Source organism: Chrysemys picta, unplaced genomic scaffold (genome assembly GCF_011386835.1).
Source record: "Chrysemys picta bellii isolate R12L10 unplaced genomic scaffold, ASM1138683v2 scaf115, whole genome shotgun sequence".
Lineage (NCBI taxonomy): Eukaryota > Metazoa > Chordata > Testudines > Emydidae > Chrysemys > Chrysemys picta.
Window position 1 is genome coordinate 45,353 of NW_027052822.1, and position 11,444 is coordinate 56,796.

Sequence of the window (11,444 nt, forward strand, 5' to 3'; positions counted from 1 at the left end):
CAAGCAAAATAAAACAAAAACACGCAAGACTAAGCCTAATACAGTGGGAAACTAAATGCAGGTAAATCTCACCCTCAGAGATGTTCCAATAAGCTTCTTTGACAGACTAGACTCCTTCCTAGTCTGGGTCCAGCAATCACTCACATCCCCGTAGTTACTGTCCTTTGTTACAGTTTCTTTCAGGCATCTCTTTGGGTTGGAGAGACTATCTTTTGAGCCAGCTGAAGACAAAATGGAGTGGTTTCCAGGGGTTTTTATATTCTCTCTCGTGGCGGAAACCCCTTTGTTCTCCTGTGCAAGATCACAGCAACAAGATGGAGTCTGTAGCCACCTGGGCAAGTCACATGTCTGTGGATGATTCTGCTTTTTGCAGGCCGACGTCATTGTTTACACGTTAGTTTGAATGTTCCCAGGAAAGCTCAGATGTGGACTGGTGTCTCCCGAAGTCCATTGTTAGTTAAGTATTCCCAGTTACTTGAATAACCCCTCACACTATGTTGACCAAATCTGCCTCATGTGCTTCCAACAGCAAACACTTTAAACAAGCATAGAGCCACTGCTCATAACTTCAGATATAAAAATGATACATGCATACAAATAGGATGAATATATTCAGTAGATCATAACCTTTACAAAGATATGTTACATGGCATATCTAGCATAAAACATATTCCAGTTATGTCATATTTACACTCATAAGCATATTTCTATAAAGCATTATGCAATGCAACATCACACACGCCAAACAACAAACTTTTGGTAATAAAATAAAGTACAGGAAAACACTGCAATATGTGTTTTAAGGCCTAGGTCAGTCTTCAATTACATTGTTCTATAGCCAAGAGCATGTCACATGCATTTTTATCCAGGCAGCAGCTCTTATGCAGTGCCTTGGTACGGTCCATGCTCTTATTCGCGTTCTGATGATCCCGGCATTAGCTGACCGGCAAGTGAACTCCCTGGGGGAAGGCATGAAAAGTGGCCCAGTATCCAGATGGGGAAGACATTCCGATATGAACTGTAGCTTATTGCACAGGTCCTACTGAACACCCCACACGTTTCCTGAGGAGGAAGAGACAGAAATTGCGGTTAATCAGCAGCAGGATCCCTGTCAGGATGGACATCTGAGTCAAAAGGTTCATTGTCAGATGACCAACGAGGGGTTGTAATGGGATTTGTCAAGTCCTGTTACATAAAACAGCACCTGCTGTTACCATCAGAATGTACCAGCTGTCTGGTGCAAAAGGCTCTTCTTGCTCTCAGTACTCCCAGCCATATGGTCAAGAGGAGCCCTGCCAGGAATCTGGATAAAAGCCACCAAGCCAGTTACTGAGTTTTCGTGAGGAAATCCATCTGTGACCGTGGTGCCGAGAGGGGCCACACTGAGAATACTTATTCAGGGCAAACTGCAAGGAATAGGGCAGACAATCCCCACAACTGGCAGTTTATTCTATACTTAAACAACAAGGAGTCTGGTGGCACCTTAAAGACTAACAGATTTATTTGGGCATAAGCTTTCATGGGTAAAAACCTCACTTCTTCGGATGCATAGAGTGAAAGTTACAGATGCAGGCATTATATACTGACACATGGAGAGCAGGGAGTTACTTCGCAAGTGGAGAACCAGTGTTGACAGGGCCAATTCGATCAGGGTGGATGTAGTCCACTCCCAATAATAGATGAGGAGGTGTCAATTCCAGGAGAGGAAAAGCTGCTTCTGTAATGATCCACTTTCTGGATACTGAGTGCAAATAAGTGATGGTCACATAAACATCACCCTATACCGGAAACCTACTGACCGCTATACATACCTACATGCCTCCAGCTTCCATCCAAGACACATCACACGATCCATTGTCTACAGCCAAGCCCTAAGATACAACCGAATTTGCTCCAACCCCTCAGACACAGACAAACACCTACAAGATCTTTATCAAGCATTTGTAAAACTACAATACCCACCTGGGGAAGTGAGGAAACTGATTGACAGAGCAAGACAGGTACCCAGAAATCACCTACTACAGGACAGGCCCAACAAGGACAATAACAGAACACCACTGGCCATCACATACAGCCCCCAGCTAAAACCTCTCCAGCACATTATCCACGATCTACAACCTATCTGGAAAATGATCCCTCACTCTCACAGACCTTGGGAGGCAGGCCAGTCCTTGTGTACAGACAACCCCCCAACCTGAAGCAAATACTCACCAGCAACTACACACCACACCACAGAAACACCAACCCAGGAACCAATCCCTATAGCAAACCTCATTGCCTACTCTGTCCCCACATCTACTCTGGCGACATCATCAGAGGACCCAACCACATTAGCCACACCATCAAGGGCTCATTCACCTGCACAGCCACTAATATTATATATGCCATCATGTGCCAGCAATGCCCCTCTGCCATGTACATTGGCCAAACTGGACAGTCCCTCCGCAAAAGAATAAATAGACACAAATCGGACATCAGGAATGGTAACATACATAAGCCAGTAAGTGAACACTTCAGTCTCCCTGATCATTCTATTACAGATTTAAAAGTCACTATCATTGAACAAAAAAACTTACGAAACAGACTTCAAAGAGAAACAGCAGAACTAAAATTCATTTGCAAATTTAACACCATTAATCTGGGCTTGAATAGGGACTGGGAGTGGCTGGCTCATTACAGAAGCAGCTTTTCCTCTCCTGGAATTGACACCTCCTCATCTATTATTGGGAGTGGACTACATTCACCTGATTGACTTGGCCCTGTCAACACTGGTTCTCCACTTGCGAAGTAACTCCCTGCTCTCCATGTGTCAGTATATAATGCCTGCATCTGTAACTTTCACTCTATGCATCCGAAGAAGTGAGGTTTTTACCCATGAAAGCTTATGCCCAAATAAATCTGTTAGTCTTTAAGGTGCCACCAGACTCCTTGTTGTTTTTGTAGATACAGACTAACATGGCTACCCCCTGATACTATTCTATACTTAGATTCACCAAGCCAGTAAAACAGCGTCTGTAATACCACGCTGGTTACCGAAAAGACAAAAGCTATTTCCTTTAAGCAATGCAGCCTTTGGCTCCCATCCAGACTGCCAAATCTTGAATAGTGAGAGATTACTAACAATCTTATTCACTGTAGTTAAAGTTCTACCAATCCAAGGGATGAGACACATTGCCTATCAGGTCAATGAATATTTCAGATCTCATCCAAATACATGTTTACAGCCAATCCTTATTAACTAAATCGTTTACAGCCAATCCTTATTAACTAAATCTTAGATTTATTAATAAAAAGAAAAAAGAAAGAAGAGTTTTGCTATGGTTAAAAGATCAATATACATGCATATCTGAGTATGTGGCCCCCACTTAAAAGCAATTGGGTTCAGCTCTCCTGTTCCAGTCCAGGTGCACCCTACTTTGGTGTAATGAGAAGGGTGGGGCTGCCCCTGGAGCAAACCCCAATGAGAACTTAGAGCTAGTCGACACTAGCTCCAATGCCACTGCAGCGCGTCTGGGGAAGATGCTCTATGCCGACGAGAGAGCCCTCTCTGCTGAGGTCGCTGTAACTTACGTCACTCGGGGGCTGGCTATTTTATGCCCCTAAGTGATGTAAGTGATATTGACTTAAGTGGTAGTGTAGACCTGCCCTGAGAGGGAGAGTTGAGGGCCCAGAGCAGAAAGGAAGAGAACCCAGAGAGTAACGGCAGCTCAGAGGCAGAGCAGAGCTGGGCGCCGAGCTTTCAGGGGGGCTGTCCCTGAAGGGGGAGCAGTCAGTTCCCCAGCGGAGCCAGAGCAGGCTGGTGAAAGCTGCAGACAGGCAGGCAGGGGGTCACCTACAAACTTCCACAGGCCAGAGAGCCTAGAGAGGGCTGAAGGCTGAGAACAGCAGAGGAAGGTGCCTGCTGGCTCTCTGAACCAGAGACCTGAACTCAGATGGCTAAAGGCTGGGGAGTGATGCAGGGGTGTGTCCACTGATGTCACCAGGCAAGAGATGGAGCCCTGCCTGGCAAGGAAACAGGGTGGAGAAACACCCAAGCTAGAGGGTCTGGGGTGAGGTGTGGGGAGAGACACTGGAGCCAGACCTGGAAGCTAGGATGGGGGAGAGCAGCCAGCGCTGCACCTGGGCGCTGGGGCGTGGTAGAGATACTGGAGCTGGGCTTGGTGCTGGACTGTTGGGACGAATGTACTGTTTGGGCTGCACTGGGGGGATTCGGGTAAGAAGGAAACCCCGCAAAAAGGGCTATTGAAATACTCTGAAGGCTGAACTGAGTTTATCTGAGGAATTAAGATGGAAACTGAGGTGGTGGCCACTTGTGGGGCTGCCCTCAGGACACGTGTTTACAGCCAGCTTTACACTAGCCCACGTAACATCCAGTCTGTGCACCGAATGAGGCAGGGGTCCTGTGCGTAAGATAAGATGTGATCATGTAATTAAAGACCATACCATAATGCATGCACAGGGGTGACAAATTAAAATTGAATAGAAAACTGAAGATCTGGCATTTCCCAACTTCTGAGTGTTTGACTTTGCAACCTAAATAACATTCTTTGAACAGTTTACACTGTTTGAGTGTAATTTCCTAGGTGGTTTTTTTAAGAATGTAAAAACTAAACTAAAAGTCTATTAAATACAATTGTTAACACACACAGGGCATTATCATTGGGGTTTGAACCTTCAGCACTGCAGCAATGTAAGCTACAGGACACGCTGGCAGCAGGAGAAGGCTGTTTTCCCAAAGGGGTGTTTGGATTGCTGGGTCTGGAGATGGTTGGGGGGAAGCCAACTTCAGCCCAGCCAGGCTCTCTCCCTTGTTCTGCTCTTGTGTGCTACATTAAGGAGCTCTCCACTATCAGAAATCTTCTCCCTGCATCTGTACTTGTAGAATGTGATCAAGTCACCTCTAGACTGAGCTCCTTTAGTCTCGCATTGCAAGACATGTTTTCCAGACCTCAGAGCAGTCTTGTGGCTCAACTTGGAACCTTCTCCAATTTTTCAACATCCCTTTTAAAGGGTGGACTCTTAAATGGTCTCAGGGAGGCCTTATGCAGAGGTAATAGCACCTCTCTACTCCTGTTCGTACTTCTATTTATATTTCCAAGGCCTGTGTTAACCATTTTTGGCCCAGCATTATCGCACTGGTAGCTCATTCACTTGGTTTCCTCCATGACCCCTAGTTACTCTTCTGTAAGTCCAGGACACAGTGCCACATCCTGTAATTGTATCCTACAGTCTTTCCTTGTTCCTAGATGTACGACCTTGCATTTGGCTGTGTTAAATGCATGTGTTTGATTGCGTCCAGATTACCAAGGATTAATGTAGAAATCAGCTAAATTAACACTAGAAATAAGATATAAATTTGTATTACTGAAGGAAATTAACCACTGGAATAGCTCACCTAGGGATGTAGTAAATTTGACATCACATGGAATCTTTAAAACAAGATTGGATGTCTCTTTCTAGCTCAGTCACGGGTTTTTGGGGTTGATACAGGAAACACTGGATGATATTCTATGGCCAGAGCATCTTAGGCCAAAAGTTTTTTTGCCAGTGAGTTGTCACACATCCAGCGTGCGTCTCTATCAAACACATGAATAACACAGGTTCTTTCAGTCTTTGATCATTACCTGCACTTTGGTCTCCGGTGTCCCGCTGACTCCACCACTCAGCTGGGGTGATAGAAGTGTGGAGGCAGAACTGTTTGTCAGCCTAGAAGTGGGAGGAAGGGTCTCCTGGCCTCGGCAGTGCCTTGCATTAGCCAACAAAGAGAAAGAAGAAGAGCTGACAGGTTCCGAAAGGACCCTAATCTAGTCCTCATTAGCCAGAAGACGCGTGGCCACAACTCAAGGCATTTGCAGGGGTCGGGGTGGTCAGAGGGTGGGGAACAGGGGGGTTGAATGGGGGCAAGGGATCCTGGGGGAGCAGTCAGGAAGGAGAGGGGTTGGATGGGGCAGCAGGAGGCAGTCAGGGGCAGGGGTTCCAGGGGTGGTCAGGGGACAGGGAAAAGGGGTGGTTGGATGGGACAGGGGTCCCGGGGGGCCATCAGGAATGAGAAGAGGGGTTGGATGGGGCAGCAGGGGCAGTCAGGGGAAAGGGGTTTCAGGGGCAGTCAGGGGACAGGGAGAAGGGGTGGTTGGATGGGACAGGGGTCCCGGGGGGCCATCAGGAATGAGAAGAGGGGTTGGATGGGGCAGCAGGGGCAGTCAGGGGACAGGGAATGGGGGTGGATGCGGCAGGAGTCCGGGGGGGGGAGTCAAGGAACGCGGGGGGTTGGATGGGGCAGGAGTCCCGGGGAGCGGGGACGGGCCACGACCCCCTTGTGGGGTGAGGAGGGAACCTGTTGTTCAGATTTTGGCAGCTTATCACTGTAGGGCCCCTCAGGTGCAGACTCCTGGAGTCTATTCTATTCCAAGAATGACAAACCCTATTGGAACTGCCTTCTTACATAGGAAGATAATACCCGGACTGTGTTTTCTTATAACTACTTTATAAGAACACGCTTGTTAGTCTCCCTAATCTTTTCTGCGATTGTCTCTGCAATGAGCTGCAGTCACCATGACAGCAAAATGTCACATGGAAAAGAAAGACATGGTAGCTACAGGTTACAGGCACCCTATAAGCATTCTCCTTGCTCCGAGACAAGTGCCCTCATTTGGACAAGCTAACCAGCTCCTGGGAAATTCTTAAAGCTCAGGTCTATTATTGCACAATCCTCCGTCAATATAACAGCCCTACTACAAGAATTTCTTGATTTACAGCCTGGAATCACACCCTACTCTTTGAGAAATCCAACTTCTACATCCTTGCTAAAGAACTTGCTAGCATTGCTCAATACAGCACAGAGAGGATCACGTCTTCTTTATAAGAACCTGCTTGTTAGTCTCCCTAATCTTTTCTGCCATTGTCTCAAACTCAGCCTCCTTCCCTACTGCCCTGACTGAACAGCAATTTTCATCGCCATGACCACTGCAGTCAATCCGTACCGAACGCCAGGAAAGCCCCTGGGCTCAATGGCTTTGGTAGAGGATACATTAAAGGGTTTTCTGAAGATGTGCTGAATCCCTTTCCTCGACTGCATCAGGCAGCACTGGGCAACACAAACTCCCAAGACCCTTAACACCAAGTTGGAGCCTGGGCTTTGGTCCAGGAATGCTCAGTGCCCTCAGGAGGGTGTATGTGAGCGAAGGTGGCTTTGAGCCTGGTCCTGGGCCAGGCCCTTCAGTCTGCTCTGACTGGCTCCAGTTGCCAATACGATTGATTCCATTTAATAGCCGTCTGGATAGTCACAACTTCCGGTTAATAGCAACATTTTGCCAGGAACCAATCCTGTCCCATTGACTTGAATGTTCATGGCAGTTGGCTAGTGCTGCCTATTAGCCACATTAGCGGATAAGTGGCATGCTGCTCGGTAGCTACGTTTTTGGATGAAAGGCTCCAGCGGCAGGCAGGTTTGTGAGGCAGCAGCCAGGAAAGGCCGTGCTGAGACCTACCATCCCTGCCTGCTGCCTCGCAAACCTGCCTTCTGCTTATTAGCAACTGTTGCATCACAGCAACTTCTTGCTGCCAGCCGAGGGGTTGCTAACAAGCGGAATGCACTGTAGATTTGGGGTTGTCGTGGCAGGCAGAGCTCCCTCGGCACACTGACCCCGAGGCAAACCCCTCAGTCGGGAATCAGTGGCAATGCAGCTCCCCGCCTCAGGCCACTTATTAAAGAGCCTAAATATGGACAGAGGAGCTGAACTGTAGCAGCCATTTTGTAAATACCTCACCATGAATTGTAAACTGACAGTGTCCCCTTAACGCCTCGAAGGTGTGAAAAGGGCTTCTCCCAGCCACAGGTACAGCCCTAGCCAGCATTCATTTCATCCCAGAGCCAGCGAGGGCTTGTTCAGCTCCCTCGTTAATAAACACAGGAATCAATAATACTCTTAAATGACCGGCAAAATATTTAAAGTAGGAAACCTGGAGTTGCAAGAACCTGGAACAGACAGACCAGGTCAGACCCAGGGCCCCTCCCACCCTGCAACCTGGAACAGACAGACCGGGTCAGACCCAGGGCCCCTCCCACCCTGCAACCTGGAACAGACAGACCGGGTCAGACCGAGGGCCCCTCACACCCAGTGACCTGCAACAGACAGACCAGGTCAGACCCAGGGCCCTCACACCCAGCAACCTGGAACAGACAGACCAGGTCAGACCCAGGGCCCTCACACCCAGCAACCTGGAACAGACAGACCGGGTCAGACCCAGGGCCCTCACACCCAGCAACCTGGAACAGACTGACCAGGTCAGACCAGGGTCCCCCACAGCCTGTGGCCTGGAACAGACCTGGTCAGACCAGGACCCTTGAAACCTTGTGATCTGCCACTGGAATCAGTCAGTAACTTTAGGTCTGGACAGTTATTCTTTTCTTAACCAGTTAAGAGTTAGTCCTTTGCTACACATAATTAAATAACTCAATAATAGTTAAAAGAATAGCTCATAGCCCCATGAGCACAGGAACCAGGACGTGCAGCATGGGAGAAAAAGGAAAGGCAACAAATATGTGTTCTTTGATCACACACCAAAACATGCATGGAAATTTCTCCCGTAATCTGCGATCACGCAATACAATTCATCTGATGAGGCAGTATGATGAGGACTAAGGGGCCAGTCAAACTCAGGCACAGTTTGTCATGTGCTCAGGTTCCAGATCCCACACCCACACCATATTTATTGACTACAAAGGAGGCGTTGGGGTTTACATTTACATTCACAAGCCCAGGGAATTGCTTAAGAGGAATGCTCCATTTTTCTGCTCTCTGCCAGGTCGACTAGCCCCACACCTTGTTTCTCTAGACTCACACAAAGCAGATAAGTCCCTCTATGACTAGGCCTTCTAAGTGACCCGCCAAACTCATTCACTTGGGCCCAGATCCTCAGAGCTATTTAGGTGCCTAACTCCCACTGATTTCAAAGGGAGTTAGGTGCCTAAATACCTTTGTGGACCTTAGCAATTTAAACATTGATACGGGATGGTGCTGTGTGTTAAAACTGTACAAGAAGGTAACTTCCCGTGCTCATGGCACCACTGCTCTCTGACCTCTTCTGTTGCTTCCAATTCAGGCTGTGCGCTCAGATAGTGCCAGGACCTTGTGTTCCCAGCTGTTCTGGGGCGAGTTCAGAGCAATGGCTTGGCTCTGCTATTTGTGCCTTGGAATGCAGTGGTTCTGCGGCTTGCCTTCAATGCCTTGTTCCAGGACCCTTCCTGAGGCAGGTTGTGGGGGCGTCCAGCCACGTTGGTTCCACTGATCAGGTTGCCAGATGAGAGAGGGAATAGTCTGAACGCGCCCCCCTCTGCCCCCACCCCCTGTTCCCTAGAGTGTCCCGTAGATGGCAGTGCTGTATTGCAAATCGTCCGTAGAGGGCAGGGCATCTTTACAGGTCGTCCCATGCGAGTCCCAAGCACATTAATTTTACTTGGGAAGAATTCCTTTGACCTTCCCTTACGTCGAAGCTTACAGGAATAATTTAAGTTGTGAGTGTGAGTGAGGTGTGTTCTCACCTGCACCAGGTGGTCACTTTACATTCTCCAGACGTACTGTACCTCTCAGTAACACGTGGGATCCTGGCCCCATGGACAGAGCTGGCTCTGCCTCCCAGCTGCCAGGCAGGCGGAAGGGCTGTCAGTGACAGATTGGCGAGCCCTGCAGGATGGAGGAGATCCGGAGTCTGTTCTAGTGCACTACACAGGGTCTGACAGCAAGGGACTCCGGTCAGCCCTGACCTTGGATTCTAACAGTGGCACGTGGAGCTAGCAGCGCTTAGCTCACAGGGGCTCTGTGCCATGGAATGAGCTGCTGCTGTATAAATGTTACGCTTCACCGCAACGCACACAAAGCAGCCACCTCCTCTCAGGACAATTTACAGAACTGTCCCTTGGAAAACTTTTCTAAATATAGGTGACTAGGTGTGGCTCCTGCCACACTCCTCTCCTGCATCCTGAGGCTGATCATGGCACGAAGATTCCCCCGAGCATCCCAGGCTTCCTTTATATAAAACAAGTCCACTCCATTTCGGGTGGTCCCAAAGAATCGTGTTGCTAACCTTCCCCCAAGATCTAACCTACTTCCTCCTCCCTGTAATTTGCCAGTTGCTCCGAGAGCCCCTGCTGCTTCCTCTCTGCCCCCTGCGCGGCACTTAGAGCAGCCACTAGGAAGGAGCCCCTCCATTGGGAGGGAAAGGATGGATCCCAGCTCCCTCCCCTGTGGGCTCTGCTCTGCGCTCCCATAAACTGCACATCTGGATGCCTGCTGTCAGTGCGGATTTACACTTTCCTGACTGTATGTGTGTCAGTCCTTCCTTGGGAAATCTGTTTGGTCCTGACAGTCAGTCGGATGGCCCCCAACACCCGTTATACTTGGAGTTCACTACAATACCCCATAACTGCATAACATTACATACCCTTCCCATGATCCATCGGCTCTTTGCACCTTCCGACAGTATTCCAGGCCCTTCTGGAGCATCTCGCTAGAGAAAGGAATGTAAGTATTTTCTTTACAGTTGCAAATATCCAATCAGGCCAGGTTTATTTTGGTATCTAAATCCAGATCTGGGTATCTGACTTTAGGCACTTGGATTTGAATATTTTGGCCTGAACAAGTAGACAGAGTGTGTGTAAGAACATCAGCAGGTCCTGCCTTGGCTCACCAGGCCCTGTGGCCAATGTCCTTTATGCCACACTCCACCCATCTTCTCAGCACAAAACTTGACACTTGAGAGGCCGCCTCTCTCCCACCTGGTGCTGCAGCCTGTACAGGCCTTGGGAGTATTGAGCAGACATATCCTCCAGATAAAATTGGGGTGGGCCCATGTTAGGGTGTTCTCCCATTTTTAGCCTGAGGATTTGCCAGCTCCAAACTCTTGGAGACTGTATCTGCTGCAGAATCACATGGGAGAGAGGCAGACTCTCAGGTAGACAGAATCCAAAGCAGGTCAGGCTTATTAGGGCAAAACTAGCACCTTGAATTTCACTTGGAAATCAGCTGGCATCCAGTGCAAGACACAGGACCTGATGTCAAGTGCAAGAACAAGGGCAATATATGAAGTTGGACACAGACTGGCTAACCTAGTGAGGAGGGCTTTAAACTAGGTTCAACAGGGACAGGTGAGCAAAGCCCACAGGTAAGTGGAGAACATGGAGACCGGGGAGATGGGTCGGAAATAGGAGGGAGTGTGAGCTATAATGGCAGAGAGAAAAGAGGGTCAGGGCAAAACTGGAAGGCAAGATCAAACCAGTATCTTAGATGCCTATATACAAATGCGAGAAGTATGGGTAAAAAGCAGGAAGAACTGGAAGTGCTAATAAATAAATACAACTATGACATTGTTGGCATCACCAAAACTTGGTGGGATAATACACATGATTGGAATGTTGGTGTGGATGGGTACAGCTTGCTCAGGAAGGA